Genomic DNA, 19,565 nt, shown 5'->3' with positions numbered 1-19,565 from the left:
ATCATGGTCATTTGATTGGTCAAAAGTATTTTTAACCATGGAAAGGTTATTATGGGCGTTAAACTAGAGAGTATGTTATGTTTTGGAATTTTTGATCAAACTAATGGACATATCTTGGTCTAAAAATTTTATGGAGTGTTTTTAGCATGTGTTTATGAGTGTTCATTGAGCTTTTGTTGCATGACTAAAGTTTTTGATGAGAGATTTTCTTAGATCTAGAAACTTAAAAATGGAAGTGGAAAAATAGTTTTTATTTTGAGAAAATTCAAATATTTCATGTTTTAATCTTACTCTAAAGGTTTTGATATTTTTATATGATGATCCTAAGTCTCTTATTTGCATATTAGAATGTTAGTTTGAAAATATTTAGTATTAGTTTCAAATATATGATTTTTCTATACAAGAGGATTTCGGTTAGGCTTAATATTTGATGTTTTTGGATTAGATCCATATTTTATTGATTTTTATCCATGTGATTTTAAGTTTGATGGTTCAATCTTCTTTAGGACATATTGTTAAACCATGTGATGTTTTAGTTTGAAGATCTCATCTTTTTAACCGTGGATCAAGAGATTGATCAAAGCTAGTTAAGAAAAAAGTTTTTGTTTTTTGACTAAGTGTAAAACCAAAAACTCCAAGGCTAAAAGCTCCAAACCATGGAGTTTTGGTTTTATACTTAGTCTAAAAACAAAAACTTTTTTTCCACTAACTTTGATCAATATCTTGATCCACAGATTAAAAAGATGAAATTTTCAAACTAAAACATCACATGGTTTAAAAATGTGTCTTAAAGAATATCCAACCATCAAACTTAAAATCACATGGCTAAAAATCAATAAAACATGGATCTAACCCAAAAACATCAAATCTTAGGTCTAATCGAAATCCTCTAACATAGAAAAATTATATCTTTGAAACTAATACTAAATCTCTTCAAATAACATCCTAACATGCAAATAGGAGACTTAGAATCCTGACATAAAAATATCAAAGCCTTTGAAGTAAGATCAGACCATAAAATATTCAAACTTTCTCAAAACAAAAACTATTTTTCCACTTCCAGTTTTCAAGTTTCTAGATTTAAGAAAATCTATCATCAAAAATTTTAGTTGTGCAATAAAACCTCAATGAACATTCATAAACGCATGCTAACAACACTTCATAAAAGTTTCAGACCAAGATATGTCCATTAACCTGGTCAAAAATTTCAAAACATAACATACTCTCCAGTTTCATGCCTAGAATAACCTTTACATGGTTAAAAATACTTTTGACCAAACCAATGACCATAGAATGAGATGAATAAGATATCGATGCAAACTAATCTCAAATATGAACAACTTTTATGTAGGATTTAATTGTGAGAAAATACTTACAAATGATCAAAAATCACCATGCAAGAAGACCCTAAAATCTATCTGAAAGAGCTCTTTTGGGTTTTCTCTCAAAGAATGGGTGAAGAAGTGATGAAAGGGAGTAAAATGTATCTTGCACATCTTTGTACCTCTGTAGGGGGAAGGCATGGGCTTGAATGACTCTTGATTGTGGGTGCTCATGTCACATAAAGTGAAGGATATTGAGGGGCATGGATTGCCTGCAGCAGTTGTGAGGTATAGAGGGCGATGAGGTGTTTTTCTCCTTCACATTAAGATGGCTTGACATTTGGGGGAGGAAACTTCTTCAAGAAGCATCACCAAGGTGGCCAAATTCGTGGGCCTTGATAGGCCTCAACCAAGTGGGCTTCAATTTGGGATTTAAAGGGGGTTTGGTTAGGGTTTGTAATGCTATCAAGTCCAAATCTGATTTTTCTTAGCCCAATCAAATTTTTAAGGTTTGAAAATTTGGATAATAATATCATAACAAGTATTTGATGAATTAATATCACGTGGAAGTGATTGAATCAAGTGATTAAACACAATGCTAGAAATCAAATCAAAAAGGGTTTGGAGGCCAACTTTAGGGTTTGGGGAAACGGTTTAGAGTTTCAATTTCAACCCAGCTTTTCGGGTTTCAATTGGATTCCAACTGTTGAACCCAAGGTTTCAAATTTCATATAATTATATATCTATACATGGATTTTGATGATAACAAATGAATTCAAAAAATAAAGGAGTCTCAAGCTCAAGTTGTCTACACAATGGAGTCAAGCACATCAAGAAACCAAGCATGAGCAAGAAGGGAACAAGTTCACATTAAATTTATAAAGTAATGTTGTAAATCTCTTAAAAATTCAAAATTAGGATTAAGGCTCAAAATTAATATTTTATCATAAAACATTAAAATACATTTTTCACATATGCATGAATATTTTGAAAATTAAATTTGAAAATTTGGGAAGATGATTGATTGTCATCTTTCACATGTACATGTTTTATTTGAATATTTTCAAAAGTGATTGATGCTCATTTTGACTTATACAAAAAGTAGATATTTTGTTTGAAAATCTTGAAAATATTAAAGATGATTCATTGTCATCTTTCACATGTGTATGCTTTATTTGAATATTTTCAAAAGTGATTGATGCTTTTTTTGACTTATGAAAAAGGTAGATGATTTTGTTTGAAAAATCTGAAAAGTAAAGTGTGCTCCTTTTGTCATATGCAAAAAGTAAAAAGATTAGGTTTGAAATTTTTGAAAAGGGATTGATGTTATCTTTTACATGAGAATCTTTTTAAATTTGAATATGAAGTCTTATATGCCTATAAATAGATCATTTTAGAGCTTCACATTTACAACACCAAGAGCATATAATATTCATTCAAAGCTTTCATTCTCTCTTCTCTAAGCACTGAGCCTTAACCCTTGTTCATTTTAAGAGATATAGTTTGCGTTGTATTGTTCTTATTTCACTCATTGAGGAGTATTCTCTAATAACCTACCCACTATCAGCTTTTATATCAGTAAAATGGTGTGTATAACCCTTGTGCATGTAGAAAGTGTTCTACACAAGGAATATTTTAATCACCACGTGTAAGGTGATTGCAAGTGTAGAGAGTGTTATACACGGATCCCTTGTAGCCGTGTTGTTCAAAGGTGTAATAGGTTTCTATCTCTACCTGAAGGAGGTTGAATAGTAAATTTGGGAATTCTCAAGGGGTAGCTTGAGGCGAGGACGTAGGCAGTGGGGCTGAACCTCGTTAACATACTAAGTTTGCTTCTCTCTTACTCTTACTCTTTATATTTATTGCTGCTTCATATTTTGTTTATATTTTATATTGTGTATTTGATTTATAATTGTTAATTTTTAAATACAACTCAATTCACCCCTCATCTTGTGTTAATCATCTGGGCAACACCAACCATTTAGGGTTTCACTAGAGTTGAAACCTTCTTTGGTTTGGCACAATTTGGTTGATCAAACGAAAGAATAGGATTTCTCTTCGGTGGCATGATCTCACACCTTGATTCTTTTACAATTCATCTCATGGTTACTCTTTGTGCCAAATGTCCAAAACTATTTACTAAGTGTCCAAATAAAACTTCTCTAACCTAATTTGACATTCCATACTGTGATTTTGAAAATATTGCGCTAGGTGTTACTATTGAGGTTACTATTCACTCTGAGAAAGTGAAAAATAATTTTTGTACTGTAAAATCTTAAATATTCATACAACCGTAACTGTGAATTTTTTTTTTATCAAAATTCTACCCCAAAGTGCCTCAAAAAAAGCAAAAAGCATTTTCAAACAAACATATCATCCGAAAATTGAAAATGGGATTATTGCGCCATAAAATCCTAAATAATTAACTGATTCTAATGACGCAGACCTTAACACATTTTGACACTTCTAACTACCTCAAATAAATAAAATCACATTTTTGGCACCATAGTGAGTGATAATACTGACTGTGTTGAGAGACTAAAACCTATGCAATCAGTCTATTTGTGAAAACTTGCAGGGTTTTCATGAGATTCCTAAAGCCTATAGAAATTTGATCTTGAATTTCTAATAGACTGTTACAAAGACCGAGCAATATTTCAACAAACTAGTCAAACATCGTTCCTTCAAAGTGGGGGGACCTAGCACTGAAGTAGACCAGGGTGACCACTTAGGAAGAAGGGAAGCTAAGGTAGTGATGGGAAGGCCTGTTCCTAGTGACGGCCGGCAATAGACTTGGCCTTTACCACCTCAAAGATGACCAAGGCCACAAACTCCCCTACGCATGGAACACTAAGCATCTGAAGCATTATTTCGCCTAGGAACCATGTATGTTATCCCTGAATGTAGCAAATGTGCTTATAAATGAAGATATATGGATATTCACCTCAACACGCCATTGTCAAAATAGGAAACTAGCAAGTTGAATCCCTAGACTCGCCACAAGGTTTTGGCTAGGCCCATAGCATCTCAAGCTCAACCTAGATGGCCACTCGAGTACAAGTTTCTAGACTTGCTAAGACTCGTGACCAGCAAGCTGCGCACCTAGACTCACCAGAGGGTTGTGGCCAAGCCCAGAGCATCACAAGCTTTGCCCAGATAGCTACTCGAATTCAATTCCCTAAACTTGTAGAGCCTCGTGACCAGCAAGCTGAGTCCCTAGACTCACCACGTGGTTATGGTCGGGCCCAGAGAATCCTAACCTTTGCCTAGATGGCCACTCAAATACAAGTCCCTAGACTTACCGAACCCTGTGACTAGCAAGCCGAGCCCCTACACTCATCGCGGGGTTACAGTTGGGCCTAGAGCATTCCAAACTCTACCTAAATGGCCACTAAAATAGAATTCCTTAGACTTACCAAGCCTCATGACTAGCAAGCTGAGTCCATAGACTCACTGCGGGGTTGTGGCAAGGCCTAGAGCATCCCGAGCTCTACTCAAATGGCCACTCGAATACAATTCCCTAGACTCATCGTGGGGTTATAGCCAGGCTCAGAGCATCTCGAGCTCTACCTAGATGGCCACTGGAATAAAAGTCCTTAGACTTGCCGAGCCTCGTGACCAGTAAGCCAAGTCCTTAGATTCACCACAGGGTTATGGTCGGCCCCAAAGCATCCCAAGCTTTGCCCAGATGGCCACTCAAATACAATTTCCTACACTTGCCGAGCCTCGTGACCAGTAAGCTGAGCTCCTAAACTCGTTACAGGATTATGTTCATGCCTAGAGCATCCGAAGCTCTTCCCAGACGGCCACTCGAATACAGGTCTCTAGACTAAGAGTGAAAAGGGAATGAAGTGCACAAAGATCAAGGAAGGAAACCAAGGCACCCTTAGACATTGATGATGCAAGCGAGTGGCATCGTGGAGCTCAACCGATACGAATCGACAAAGACGTGGGAAACCCACATTGGAAGCGAAGGGAGCATGGGCCAATGCAAAATATGGTACATGGGGAGACTCCCCCATCAAATCAAACTGTCGAGAAGTTGAAGAAGGGAAAGAAATTGAGGCTCCCCTGGACATTAATAATGTAGGGGAACGGTCCCGGGGTATAGGCATTTTGAATTCCCACCACACATATGTGGTTAGAATTCAAGGGGTACTGTGATGGGGGTTATTCTTGAAACGGGCTAGGAGAAGAAGCAGCTGGACAACACATGCTAGTCAGGGGTTGAAGGACAGATTGTCTAACACCACTACTGGCCAACAGTTCCCAGCGCACAAGGTTAAGGACAATCCTTGTCCCTAAACTCTGGTGGCTGAAAAAACCTTAGGAGTGGGTGCACATAACCAAGGCCACGCCGCATTTAATGAAGTTCGAGTGTGAGCATGCCACGACGTGCCTCTTGGGTTGTCAGTGGCCACCACAATTAGGTCCTATAGAACTATTGCAGGGAGGTGCAACCCTAGTACGGAGCAACATCTCCATGATCCCTCCCTTCTAGGGTTCACCCTAACCAGGTATATATATATCCTCTCCCTCAGTGAAGGGAAGGCTTTCAGACACTTTTCGTACTCAAGCTTAAGTAATTCCTGCAACAAGAATCATATATTGACTGAAGTATCGGAGGTGTGCCCCACCACCCTGAAACTCTCATTTCTTCACAGCTACAGGTGAGAGTTGGGCCTCCAAGGAGTTGCTTGGGCTGCAAAACACGATATCAACAATCTCCTTCCTTCTTTAGAGTTGTTGAGTCCTACTTTCTTTATGTCATTTTCCCATTTTTTGTATCTGAGTCAACTTCTTTTATCTTTATCCCTTCATTGTCTTATCTCTTAATTTTATCTCTTCCTTGTCTTATCTCTTCATAGTCTTACCCATTCCTTCATTATTAGTGACAGGATTCCAATGGGCTCGACCCCATTCATATTTATCCAACAAATGCCTACAATTCTTAATGTCGATTTGTCTAACGAGAATCACCAAATATAACATGATAAAGATGGTCTATGAAAGCTGTAAAAAATAAATTTTGAGGAATTTTTCTTGGTTTCTCACTTTCATATAAAGCAATGAAGATCCTCGAAGGCGAATCTCAACGAGATTTGCAAAATTTATGATAAGGACCTTCAAGGATGGGCCTCTGTGTGTGAGAATTTGCCTAATAATCGAGCATACTAATGGTTGTGTATGATTATTTATCTTTAACAAAGAGTGTGTATTTCTAAATTTGATGATCATTTTTGTTTTTGTTGGCTCTAAAGGATTTTTCCCCCTTGATATGATTTCACGCTGGCATTGTTGTTCAAGTATTAAGCTTAGAGTTTGTTTTTTGTAACCCGTGCTTAAGAAGTTAGGGATCTTGTTGACCCCCTTGGTCCATCTCAAGCAATTGTTGAGCTAGTCACCTCATTCCAAAAGGCAACTTGCTCAAGGCAGTTATGGAGTTCGAAGGATCATTCCTAAAGGTAAACCCACTCTGGCAGCAATTATGGAAAAAGTGTTAGCCCCGACCGCATGTACGAACACTAACATTTCTCAGCCAGGTAGAGCGAGGATCACTTGACAACTTTATTGAGGGGCAATCGTTAACATCAATTGCATGTGCATGGTTAAAGCTCAACATGCTAAGGGAGCGGGAGATTTTTTTCAACCACTGTTTAAGTGAAGGCCAACCCCAATTGCATGTGTGTTGTTAGCCTTTGTTCGCCATAAATTCGTGTGAGTGTTAACCTCGATCACATGTGCATTGTTAGCACTCAAGAGTCCACTCGAGGGGTGCGTTATGTAAATGAGAGATTTTCTCAATTGGTACATGGCAAAGGCAAACCCAAATTACATGAGCATTGTTAACATCTGACGTTTGCCCAAGGGGGCATTATATGGGTGAAAAATTTTCTCAACCACTGTATGGGAGAAGGCTAACCTCGATCACATGTGGATTGTTGACCTTTGATCACCGATCAATGAATGCTAGTGTTAACCCTTATAACATTCTTGTTGTTAACACTTGGTTGTTCACCCAAGTGGCATGCTAAGTGGGCAGTAGATTTTCTTGACCACTGCATGGGTGAAGGTGCATGTGTGCCTTGTTTGCTACGACAGGACATGTGCTCGGCTATGATGTTGTGGTTTGAGGTCCAAGTGCTTGACTCCAGGATAGCTTGGCTGTTATGAGAAGTCTTCACTAAAAACCAAGCTGGTTAGTCTAAATAATCCAAATAACAAGTTTTAGAATTGTAAACTTGAGCCTTTTTTATGGAGTGTAGCGAGGGCCTAAGGCCCTTAAGTAAGGCTTAAGGGTGGTCTTATGAAGAGCCAACACACTTACTGAGTGCCCTAGGATGGTCTGTCTTGGTGAAGATAGGTTGCTAAGGTGCCCGAATTGTTCTAGGGCAACCCCTAGCTGGCGTTCCAAGTCAACCTTTGTTGCTTGGAAAAGCCTTGTAGTAGGGAAGAGCATTGTTCCTTAGGAAGGTTTTGTTGGTTGGAGAGTTCCCTTGTTGTCCGAGAAGAGTGTTGTAGGTCTAGGTGAGTGTTGTTGCTTAGAGTGTGCCTTTGCTTAGTGAAGATAAGGGGCTGAGGTGCTCGAGCAAATGCTCGAGGGTGACCCTGCAGCTAATGCTCCAAGATAGGTGGATGATTTCCAAGCTTTTTGTATGGTGGGTTGATTGCCATCGTGCATCCTCTTCGTTTTGTTTATTCACATCAAGGCTCTTGTTTGGGATGTTGATTGTCTGAACTTGCTTTTGGTTAAGACCAGCAAGCAAAGTGCATTCCTGGTTATTCATCCATTAGGACTCTCATGGAATCTTGATGAGTTTTGTCTGGAAAACCTCAAATAACCAAGTTTCTTAGTTAAAATAAAATCCAAATAGGGAGTTCAAGAAGAGCAAACCAAGGCACCATTTAGCCATTGCTTTCAATCTTTGCTTAACGAATATTATTCGCTACTGAGTGATTTTTGTAATGTAATGCCTCGTTCCTCGGTAAAGTACTTGCAAGGATCCGTAGTGTCAAGGGTACTAGCTGATCGGCAATACCCTAGATTTAGGTCAACAATAGACTTGCAATTTTACAAGGAATGCATGTGTGAGTAAAAAGTACATGTATGTGTGTATCGCAGTGGAATAAGTAAAGGTTTAATCAGAAGCTAAGTGCTATTTGTACTAGAGGTCTAAAGTGGAAAAAGCTCATCCACTAATCATAAATATCCATGTGTCACTTTCACTTCCCAAATAATACCACACAACACCAATTGTTCATTGCTTACATCCAAGTACGACAAACGTAACATGATTTATCCCTTGACTACATAATACATATGTAAGAATGCATACAACTATTAAAGGAGACAAACCTTTGTTACTATCACTTAGGCAGGGCAAGTCCTTCCTCAAGAACCTCTTATAGGGCTATATCTGCATCAAAGTCTATAGTTCCGATCGACGAAACTGTAGGTAGGTTAAACGGTTATGAAATGACAATAGTGAAGATGCAATGCACTATTTCATATAAAAGATTTGTGAACACGTATATTTATGCATGGTGATCAATCACCCTCTAAATAGAAATACATGTATTCATAGTTATGGCGAGGAACCACCCTTTATATAAAACACAAGTATAGAAGCATGGCAAGGATCACTCTCTGTGCAAATCTCAAGTATACATATTTATCACCGAGGTGAGAAACCACCATCTTCTCAAGCACATAAAACTCATCATAATTAATTTTATTACATAAAATACCAAGTAGGAAATCACTCTATTGTTTGACTTGGGAACTCACTCCATCCAGCCAATGTGCAAGTTGATTCACCACTTTCAAATCATCCGACATGGGAATTCACTCAACCTTGTCACACACACAAAAACATATATGATCAACCCAGAGAATCTCTCTTCCCAATCAACTGACTTGAAGACACCACACATTATACACCCAGGGAATCTCTCTAACTACCTATCAAATTAGGCCAAAATGAAAGCATCCCACCTCGATCATCACAAGGACTCTCTTTACTTGTATGAAACTCGTTGTAACATGTTGTAGGAATGGCATGAGGACTGCTCCACCCACTAATGATGATTGACACACAATAAAACTCACGCACCCGTGAGTCACAATACCATCAATCCAAACAATTTAAACTCAACATCTGAAAATCATAATGTAAAGAGAATCCATTAAGCATGATTAGCCCCAAAGAATAACGCAGTAGTTATAACATAGCTTTGGAGTGTTGATGAGTGTGCGAAAGTGCACTCTGTACACCCTATTATTGGACTAAAATGCTAAAATGTGGATAGAAATCATAGGAATTAATGTGTATTCTTAAATTGAATTTCTATTTACGTTGGGATACTCCTAAGCAGTTTTTTTTTTATGTCTAATTTCAGAGTTTATAAAAGAGCAAGTCAAGCCCAGTCAAATTCAAAGGAGGACATTCATGGGGTTTGAGAGCAATTTGGAAGAAAATAAAAAGAAAAAAATCACAAAATGAGACCACAAGAAGTCAAAGTCTGAAATTCGCTAGGGACAGTCTGGATATACTTTTAGTCTTTTGACTGTATCTTTTTACTCATATATTGGATTGATGCAATTCTTAATGCATTAGAAATATATCTTAAAGGGCTATAACTTTGTCTCTAATAAGAATTTCCAAATTCGAACTCCTGAAGGGTGTACATGGCTGCCAAGATAAGTCCTAACATTTAGGCGATTTTTTTATGCGGAAATTAAGAGGACATTAGGGTTTCTTTCTTACCCTATATAAGCATATCATTAGCACGAAATGGAGGAGAGTAAGAGGCACAAGAGGCAGATCTGAAGAGAGGATAAAATCACTTCTATGGCCACTGTTCGCTTCAGTTTTCTCTGGAGATTTTTGTTGTCCATTATATTTATGGGTAACTAAATTCTCAAGTACGGTTAGGGATGAACTTGCACATTAGATGGTATTTCTAATTTATTTTTAATTCATGTATTTGATTTTCAATTGCTAAAACTCTTTTGTTTTATCATTCTCAATTCATCGTTGATGTTTTCTTCTCCGAATAATCATAGAATTTATTGTGTTTATGGATTCAGTCATGCTTTTTCTATTGAATGGATTAGTTCTTTGATTATGTTTGGATCAATTATTTATCTATATTGATTTAGTTTTTTTGCTGCAATATCGCTTCCCGAGTATATTGTCGTCATTGGATTTTATCAATAGGGGTAGCAATTCACGTTTTTTAAAAGTGGTGAATGTTTTTTCAAAAGGTTACATTTGATTTAAGTCTGGTTTATAAATCTATACCTTCCGATTGGGTATTGCAGGAATTGAGTTCCTAATTAAGTTATCCAATGAATTAAGAATAATTAAAATACCAGATTTGTGCAAGGGATTCCCGACACTCTATTGTTTGTCAAATTTGAGTACTTTTTCTGTTAATCAATTTGCTTCACTTGAATTTACATTTAAAATTAATCTTGTTCTCTATTACTTATTTAATATTTTTTCTTTAGTTTCTTTGTTCCTCTTGCTATTCTTTTAATTTGTCTCCCTGTGGAATCGACACCCCAAAGCTGTGCTACAACTACTGCGTTATTCTTTGGGCATAATCAGGTGTCGATTCCACAGGGATACAAATTAAAATAATAGCAAAAGGACTAAAGAAACTAAAGAAAAATATTAAATAATTAATGGAGAACAAATACTAATTTTAAATACAAATTAAAGTGAAGCAAAGTGATTAACGGAAAAAGTACTCAAATATGACTAACAGTAGAGCGTTGGGAATCCCTTGCACAAATCCTGTATTTTAATTATTCTTAATTCATAGAATAACTCAATTGAAAACTCAATTCCTGAAATTTCCAAATGGAAGGTATAAATTTATAAACTAAAATTAAACCAAATGTAACCCTCTAAAAAATCATTCACCACTTTTTAAATACGTAAACTATTATCCCTATTGAAAAAATCCAATAACGACAATATACTCAGGAAGCGATATTGCAGCGAAGAACTAAATCAATATAGATAAGTAATTGATTCAAATATAATTAAAGAACCAATCCATTTAATAGAAAAAGCATGACTGAATCCATAAATAGACTAAATTCTTGATTATTTGGTGAAGACAACATCAACAATGAATTGAGAAAGATAAAACAAAGAGTTTTAATAATTAAAAATCAAATTTATATATTAAAAATAAATTAAAAATACCATCTATTGTGCAAGTTCATCCCTAACCCTACTTGAGAATTTAGTTACCCATAAATATAATGGACAACAAAAATCTCCAGAGAAAAGTACAACAAACGGCGGCCATGAAAGTGATTTTCTCCTCTCTTCAAATTTGCCTCTTATGCCTCTCCTCCCCCTTATTTCGTGCTAATGGCATGCTTATATGGGGTAGGAAAGAAACCCTAATGTCTTCATAATTCTCGCATAAAAAAATCGTCTAAATTTTAGGACTCATCTTGGCAGCTACGTACGCACTTCAGGAGTTCGAATTTAGAAATCCTTATTAGAGACAAATTTATAGCCCAGTAAGATAGTTTTCTAATTCATCAATATGTGAGCAAAAAGTTACGGTCAAAATACTAAAGTATGTCCAGACTGTCTCCTAGCAAATTTCAGAATTAGACTTCTTGCAGTTTCCTTTTGTGATTTGTTTTTCTTTTTTTTCTTGATCCAAATTGCTCTCAAACCCCATGAAGCTCCTCCTTTGAATTTAACTGGGCTTGGACTTGCTCTTTTATAAACTCTGAAATTAAACATAAAAATAAAAAAATAAAAAATAAAAACTGCTTAGGAGTATCCCAACGTAAATAGAAACTCAATTCAAGAATACACATTAATTCCTATAATTTCTATTCATATTTTAGCATTTTAATCCAATAATAGGATATTTAGAGTGCACTTTCATGCACTCATCATACCCCCCAACTTATTCATTGCTAGTCCCTAGTAATTTTCATGTCAAAACAATGAAAGAGACCAAAGAAAAATCACACACAAAGGCCAACAAGTCACACTTTCTAGATTCACATGTCAAAGAAATCTAAGGAATCCAATAACCCATCAAGATCAATCCACCCAAAGCAATCCACAGTGTATGTGTGTTCTCCAAGCCATAACCATCTTACCACTAACATTGACACATGCAACATCAAGAGCATCTCAAGCAAAAGGTTCAACTCCATAACTCACGGGTATAATAGTGTTTCGTGTAAGGGATCTCTCTATGGAATTGACAATGCATGTACCCACACTCTCATGGGAAATTAGGCAATTATGTACAAGCAACAAGCAAACATTGATCATATGATAGAAACACTAACAAATGAGACTTCCATCACTCTTTCCAAAAGCTTACTTAAGATCAGAATGGTCAACACAAAAGGTTGTAACGTGGCTTGGGTTTGGAGCTATATGAAAAAAAAAAGATGAAAATGTTTCAAAAACTTCCAAGTACATCAAAGGGAATCTTATTAAATATCTTAGTATACCACACTTCTCACTTGATGTACTCTCCAACTTTTCATATTATCAAATAATAATGTTTTTTTTCTTCTTCCTCTTCTCTCTCTCTCTCTCTTTCAAAAATTTGATGGATAAACACATGCCACTTTGGTATTCTTGCCATTGCTACCCAACCTTGATTTTTTTTTTCTTTTTTTTTTCTTTTTTTTTTGCCTTTCAAGTTCAATTAATTGAACACTTTGCAACTTGTACTATTCTGTTTTTTTTTTTCTTCTTTTGTTTTAATTGAAAATGATAAAACAAAAGAAAGAAAATGCAAATTCCACACCTAATGTACACTTGGAAGTAAAAAGGGTAGAAAAATCAGTGTATAGGTTATAGTCCAATGTGGAGAGGCATGGATGGATATGGGCATATGAAAAGACAAAGCTACATGTGTTTATTGGCTCAAAGTTGGCTACTAGGGGTCTATGATGGAAAGGGTTAGCTTAAAAGGCTCAAACGTTGATCCTAAGTTGACTTTCATCATATCCCAAGTATATCTACCATCTTACCACAAACCATATAACGATATTCTCAAAAGAAGTGTCCAATTCAACATATCAATGGACGCTTATCACAATTTACTACATTTGTGATGACCCGTTTTTACGTGTATTGTCGCTGAAGGAGTTGTTTTTAATTTAATTAATATATTGGTTTATTTATTTTAAATTAATTTATTTTAAATTGGTTTTTAATTTATTTGATGTGGTATTTAATTTATTTTAGTCGTTTTATGTTTTTAAAATCGTTTTCGGCAGATCAGTTTTTGGATTCCGGAGTGAGGATTGGACCTCATTTCTTTTCTTTTCTCTTTTTTCTTTTTCCCTTTTTCCATTTTTCCTTTTCTCTTTTCTTTCCTTCTTCTTCCTTTCTTTTTCTTCTTCTTTTTCTCTTCTCCCCGTGCATGCGCTGCTTCCTTTTCTCCCCTTCCCGTCGCTACCTGTTGACCAGCCCTGACCCACCGCCATCCGGCCGCCGTGTAGTACACCACCCCCACCAAAATCTTCCCCTCCCACCGGTGATCACCCACACCAATTTTCAGGGCCATCCGACCAGCCGTTAGCCGCCACGCACGGCTGGAAGTCACGGCACCAGCCCTCCTTTCTCTCTCTGTCGCCGGTTGCTTTCTCAGCCCAGAACCGCCACTCGCCGGCGGCGTGGCCTACACCACCCACCCAGTTTTCTTCCCCTTCCACCGGTGAACATCCCCACCAAGTTTCACCTCCATCCGAGCCACCGTTAGCCGCCACGAGCTCCTCCAAGCCACACGATTTTTGAGCTTTTTCGCCTTTCCCTATCAATTTCCTGTTTTGGTTTGTCCCCGTTCGGAAGTGGGTAATTTATTACCCACGGCCACAGTATAAAATACACTGTTACGTTACTTTTCCTCTGTCGTTTGCAACACCGTGAGCTTTCAAAAAATGCCATAAAGCGCTATAAGTATTTTTCAAACTCTACTTTTAGATTTAAATATATTTTGCTCTTAGAATAATTTATCTGGTTGGTTGGTTGATTCCAGACTGAGTCCGAGGAGTTCGGGAGTCGGATGGATTGAGGATGGAGTTGATTGGGTTGGTTGTTTGTGCTTGGTTGGTTGTTTTGTGCCTTGAGGTTGCATTTATATATTGCATTCATGCGCATTTTATTTAAATTGAGAAAATCATGTTTTGTTGGCGTAAATGGATTTTCGGGTGCTTGTGTCTCACGAGCCCAAGCCGGGATGGGTTATTATCTCTGTGGAGCTCTTCTGGTCACTCGGGAGTGGATAATACTGAGTGACATCCCCTGAGTTATCGCAGGGCGACGACTGGATCGCACGATACGGTAACGCTGTCGTGTTGACTCCGTGATCTCTAGATTGGCGGGGACTAGAGGATGGCCTGGCCAGGGACGTGCTGGGCGCGAGTCTGGGCATCGCTCGTTTAGGTGTCACACGCGTAGTCGTTACCTGCGGTGTGGCACAGAGCCAGGGTGTGCGGATGATCCCTAGGGGAGATCATGGTGCATGCATAATTGGATCGATTTTATGGTTTCGGTTACGAGCCATTTTCTGGGAAAATGGCGAGGTTTGGTTTGAGGCTATGTGATCCATTTTCTGGAAAATTTGTGATTTCTTGTTTGGGCCATTATCTGGGATAATGACGAGGACTAGTTTTAAAGGTAATGTTTTTGGGCCAAATGGGTTTTTGGCGTGCATGAAAAAATGTGGTTTTACAAGACATGTGCATTGGCTTTTCTTTCATGCATATTGTTTGAGTCTTATATGTTTTTATCTAGTGGTGTTTCGATTTTACTTACCTACGGTACCATTTTTTGTTCCGTAGATTTTGGTGTAGAGTTCGAGGAAGAGGAGGAGGCTGAGCCTGAGGATGCAGCTCCGCCGGAGTTCTGAGTTGGAGTTATGCTTTATAGTTGGCTTTGAAACTATATTTGTAGTTTGTAATATTTTATTATGTATGATTTGAAAGGCTTTGTATTAAACTAAGAAAAATTCTGGTACTTAGTTTATGACCTTGCTATCCGCTGCGTGTTTTTTCGTACACATTTGTTGCTTATACACACACTTGGCACTCGTCGATAGGGTGGTGACCCGTGATGTTACCATCCGGACGTCTCGATTTTCCCGTGTTTGTACATGGGGATTTGGGGGCGTCACAACATTTGTAGGCTCTCAATCCTCTCCAAGCTCACATGAATACTTAAGTAAAAGAGTTCTCTAGCTATATGTGTCAAACCACCATCTTACCACAAAGCTTGGATGAGTGCATTACGGGTTCTGTGTATGATTCAGCAAAAAATGATTATGGTGGGTTTGGTGAATTCACGAAGATGACTATGAATGAGAATGAGTACATATGTGAAAAAAATGCACATATGATGCAAAAATTATTTTTAAAAAAATTGACACATGAAAATATGCCACAGAGTTCCAACAAGAATTTTAAATACTAAATTTGCACCACCTCCCCCCAACTTAAATGGTCCTCAATGTTTAAGAATCAAAATTGAATGGGAGGTAACTAAAAATGGTAGAATACACCTGATGAGTGACGAAGGTAGCTTGCTAAGCACCAGAGATGGTAACCTGAAATGATGAAATGAAACTATCCTGCAAACAAAAACGAAGAAAACAACAAAAAATAAAAAGGAAAAGAAAGAAAATAAGAGAAAACAAAAATAAAACAAAACAAACAAACAAAAATAAAGAAAAATATATCTGCGTGGTGTGGTCAAGGTTGATAGACTGGATCCACAAGTGGAATGTCTTCCACTTCCAAAATTTTCCTATCAATTAATACTTTAAGGCATTGACCATTTACTTTAAAGATCTGATTATCGTTAGGATCCTCTATTTCTACCGCCCTATTTGCAAAAACATTCTTCATTACAAAAGTGCCAGTCCACCTAGACTGAAGTTTTCCTGGATACCTATGGAGTCTAGAATCATATAAGAACACTCGATCATTAGGCTTAAACATTTTTCTCAAAATATTTTTATCATGAAACGCTTTCATTTTAGCCTTATAGATTCTAGAATTCTCATAAGCATCATTTCTCAACTCCTCTAACTCGGTCAACTAAAATTTCGTAAGTTTACCTGCTTCTCCCATGTCAAAATTAAAATGCTTGATGGCCCAATAAACTCGATGCTCGAGCTCCACAGGTAAGTGGCAAGGCTTTTCAAAAACAAGCCTATAAGGTGACATGCATAAGGGAGTTTTGAAAGCTATATGGTAGGCCCAAAGCACTTCAAACTAATCTTAAAGACCAATCTTTGCGATCTGGGTTGACCCTTTTTATCTAAAATTTGCTTAATTTCCCTATTTGCGGGTTCTACCTATCCACTTGTCTAGGGCTAGTAAGCTATAGAGATCTTATGTACCACCCCTTATTTTTTCATCAAAATCTCAAAAGAACGGTTGCAAAAATGTGTACCCCGATCACTAATGATAGCACATGGTGTACCAAATCGAGATAACACATTCTCTTTGAGAAATTTAATTACAGTCCTATTATCATTGCTCCTGCAAGTTGCTGCCTCTATCCATTTTGACACATAATCTACTGCCACAATAATATATTGATATCCAAAAGAAGGAGGAAATGGTCACATAAAATCAATGCCCCAACAATAAAAAATGTCAATCATTAAAAGTTGGGTTTAAATGCATCATATTACAACGGGACATAACTCCCAACTTTTGACATTTTTCACATAAGCGACAATAGATGTTTGCATCCTTAAATATGGTGGGCCAATAAAATCCACACTGCAGAATTTTTGCAGCGGTTTTCTTCATTGAAAAGTGGCCCCCACAAGCTTGGGAATGACAAAATTCCAAGACGCTAGCAATCTCTTCATTAGGGATGCAACGCCTTAAAATTTGGTCAGGGCAGTATTTGAAAAGAAAAGGGTCATCCCAATAGAAATTATGTACCTCAATCATGAACTTCCTCTTGTCCTGAGTGCACCAATCCACCGATATCTCACCTGCAGCCAAATAATTCACAAAATGAGCAAACCATGGTAGACAAGTAATAGAAAGTAAATGCTCATCGGGAAAATCATCCCTGATTGGCAAGTGGTTAGAGGTGTCCTCAAATGTGAGCCTCAAGAGATGGTTAGCCACTACGTTCTCCACACCTTTTTTGTCTGTGATGGTGATGTCAAATTCTTGCAAAAGTAAAATCCACCGTATTAATTGCACCTTAGCATCCTTCTTTGTAAGAAGGTACTTAAAGGTTGCATGATCTGTGAAAATAATAATAGGAGAGCCAATCAAGTAAGCACGAAACTTATCCAAAACAAACACTACCAGCTAGCAACTCTTTTTCAGTGGTGGAGTAATTCATCTGAGCACTATTTAGAGTTCTACTAGTATAGTAAATGACAAAAGGCTTCCCCTCCTTTCAATGTCCAAGAACAGAACCTACAACAGAATCACTAGCATCACACATGATCTCAAAAGGCAAAGTCCAATCAGGTGGTTGCATTATGGGTGCTGAGGTAAGCTTGCCAATTAACGTTTTAAAGGCCTCTTAACAATCTTGTGTCCACTCAAATGGGGCATCTTTAACTAGGAGGTCACATAGTGGTCTGGATATGGTGGAAAAATTCTCTATGAACCTCCTATAAAAGCTCGCATGACCAATAAAGGATCTCACATCCTTCATTGTCCTAGGTGTAGGCAACTTAGAAATTAATTCAATCTTAGATTGATCAACCTCTATCCCCATAGAAGAAATAATATGCCCTAAGACAATACCTGAAGGTACCATAAAGTGGCACTTTTCCCAATTCAAAACAAATTCCTTCTCCTCTCAACGAGTCAACACTCTGTCTAAATTCAATAAGCATGCATCAAAAGAAGATTAAAAAAAACAATCAAGTCATCCATAAAAACTTCCATGCAATTTTCAACCATGTCACTAAAAATGCTCATCATGCAACATTGAAAAGTAGCAGGTGCATTACACAATCCAAATGACATTCTATGAAAAGCATAAGTACCAAAAGGACAAGTGAAATTGGTTTTATTGTAGTCTTCTAATGCAATTTCAATTTGATAATAACCAGAATAACTATCCAAAAAACAATAGAAAGATAACCAGCCATACGTTCAAGAATTTGATCAATAAAAGGGAGAGGAAAATGGTCTTTCCGGGTGGCAGCATTCAATTTTTTGTAATCAATGCACATCTGCCACCTAGTCACAAGTTTTGTAGGGACTAACTCTCCCAGGTCATTCTTCACCATAGTAACACCTGACTTCTTAGGAACAACCTGTGTAGGACTTACCCATTTACGATCAGCAATAGGATATATGATTCTAGCATCTAATAGTTTCAACACTTCATTCTTCACCACTTCTTTCATAGTGGGATTAAGCCTACGCTGGGGGTCTCTACGAGGGCTAGTTCTTTCCTCCAAATTAATCTTATGAGAACAGACCAGGGGACTAACACCTTTTATATCAGCAATGCTCTAACCTAAGTCTGACTTATGCTCACTTAGGATCTGAATTAATTTCCCACCTTGAGACTCAGACAATTTGGATGAGATAATAACAGGAAAAGTATCACCTAGACCAAGGAAAGTATGCTTTAAACCCTTAGGCAGAGGCTTCAATTCAACTTCGGGTGCTTCCACAATTGAAGGAATTTGTTCTTCACTTTTCTCAAGCAACTCCTCAAACTTCGGTTATCATGCCCGAGTGCCATAATCCTGAGTTCTATCAAAAATAGCACAAATATCAACTACATCAGATGAATCATTGATAGAATCAAACTCAGAATTAACTAGAAAATAGTCAAGGGGATCAAAATCATGAGCTAAAGAAACTTCCCTATCCATGAGTGAGTCAATCATGTATGTCTGCTAGCTCTCATCATCATCATCTTCTGGTTGTTTTGTAATATGGAAGATATTCACCTCAAGACTCATGTTTCCAAAAGAAAGCTTCATGAGCCCATTCCTGCAATTAATGAGAGCATTAGCAGTGGCAAGGAAAGGCCAACCAACAATCACAGAAATTTTAGAAGTAACAACAGAGCTAGTATCAAGGATTAGAAAATCAACAGGATAATAAAATTTGTCAATTTGAATTAGAACATCCTCTACCACGCCCCGGGGTACTTTGACTGAACGATCAGTAAATTGCAATACCACAGTGGTTGGTTTGATTTCTCCCAACCCCAACTGCAAATAAATAGA

General features: G+C 37.4%; 1 pseudogene; it reads right to left on the bottom strand.

Annotated features, from left to right (window-relative positions):
• The window catches only part of LOC122274503, a 29,511-nt pseudogene extending 10,857 nt beyond the window's left edge, over positions 1 to 18,654 (bottom strand).
• Between the last annotated feature and the right edge of the window lie 911 nt (positions 18,655 to 19,565).

The sequence above is a fragment of the Carya illinoinensis genome, chromosome 8 (assembly GCF_018687715.1).
Source record: "Carya illinoinensis cultivar Pawnee chromosome 8, C.illinoinensisPawnee_v1, whole genome shotgun sequence".
Lineage (NCBI taxonomy): Eukaryota > Viridiplantae > Streptophyta > Magnoliopsida > Fagales > Juglandaceae > Carya > Carya illinoinensis.
This window is presented reverse-complemented; position numbering and strand designations above follow the sequence as displayed.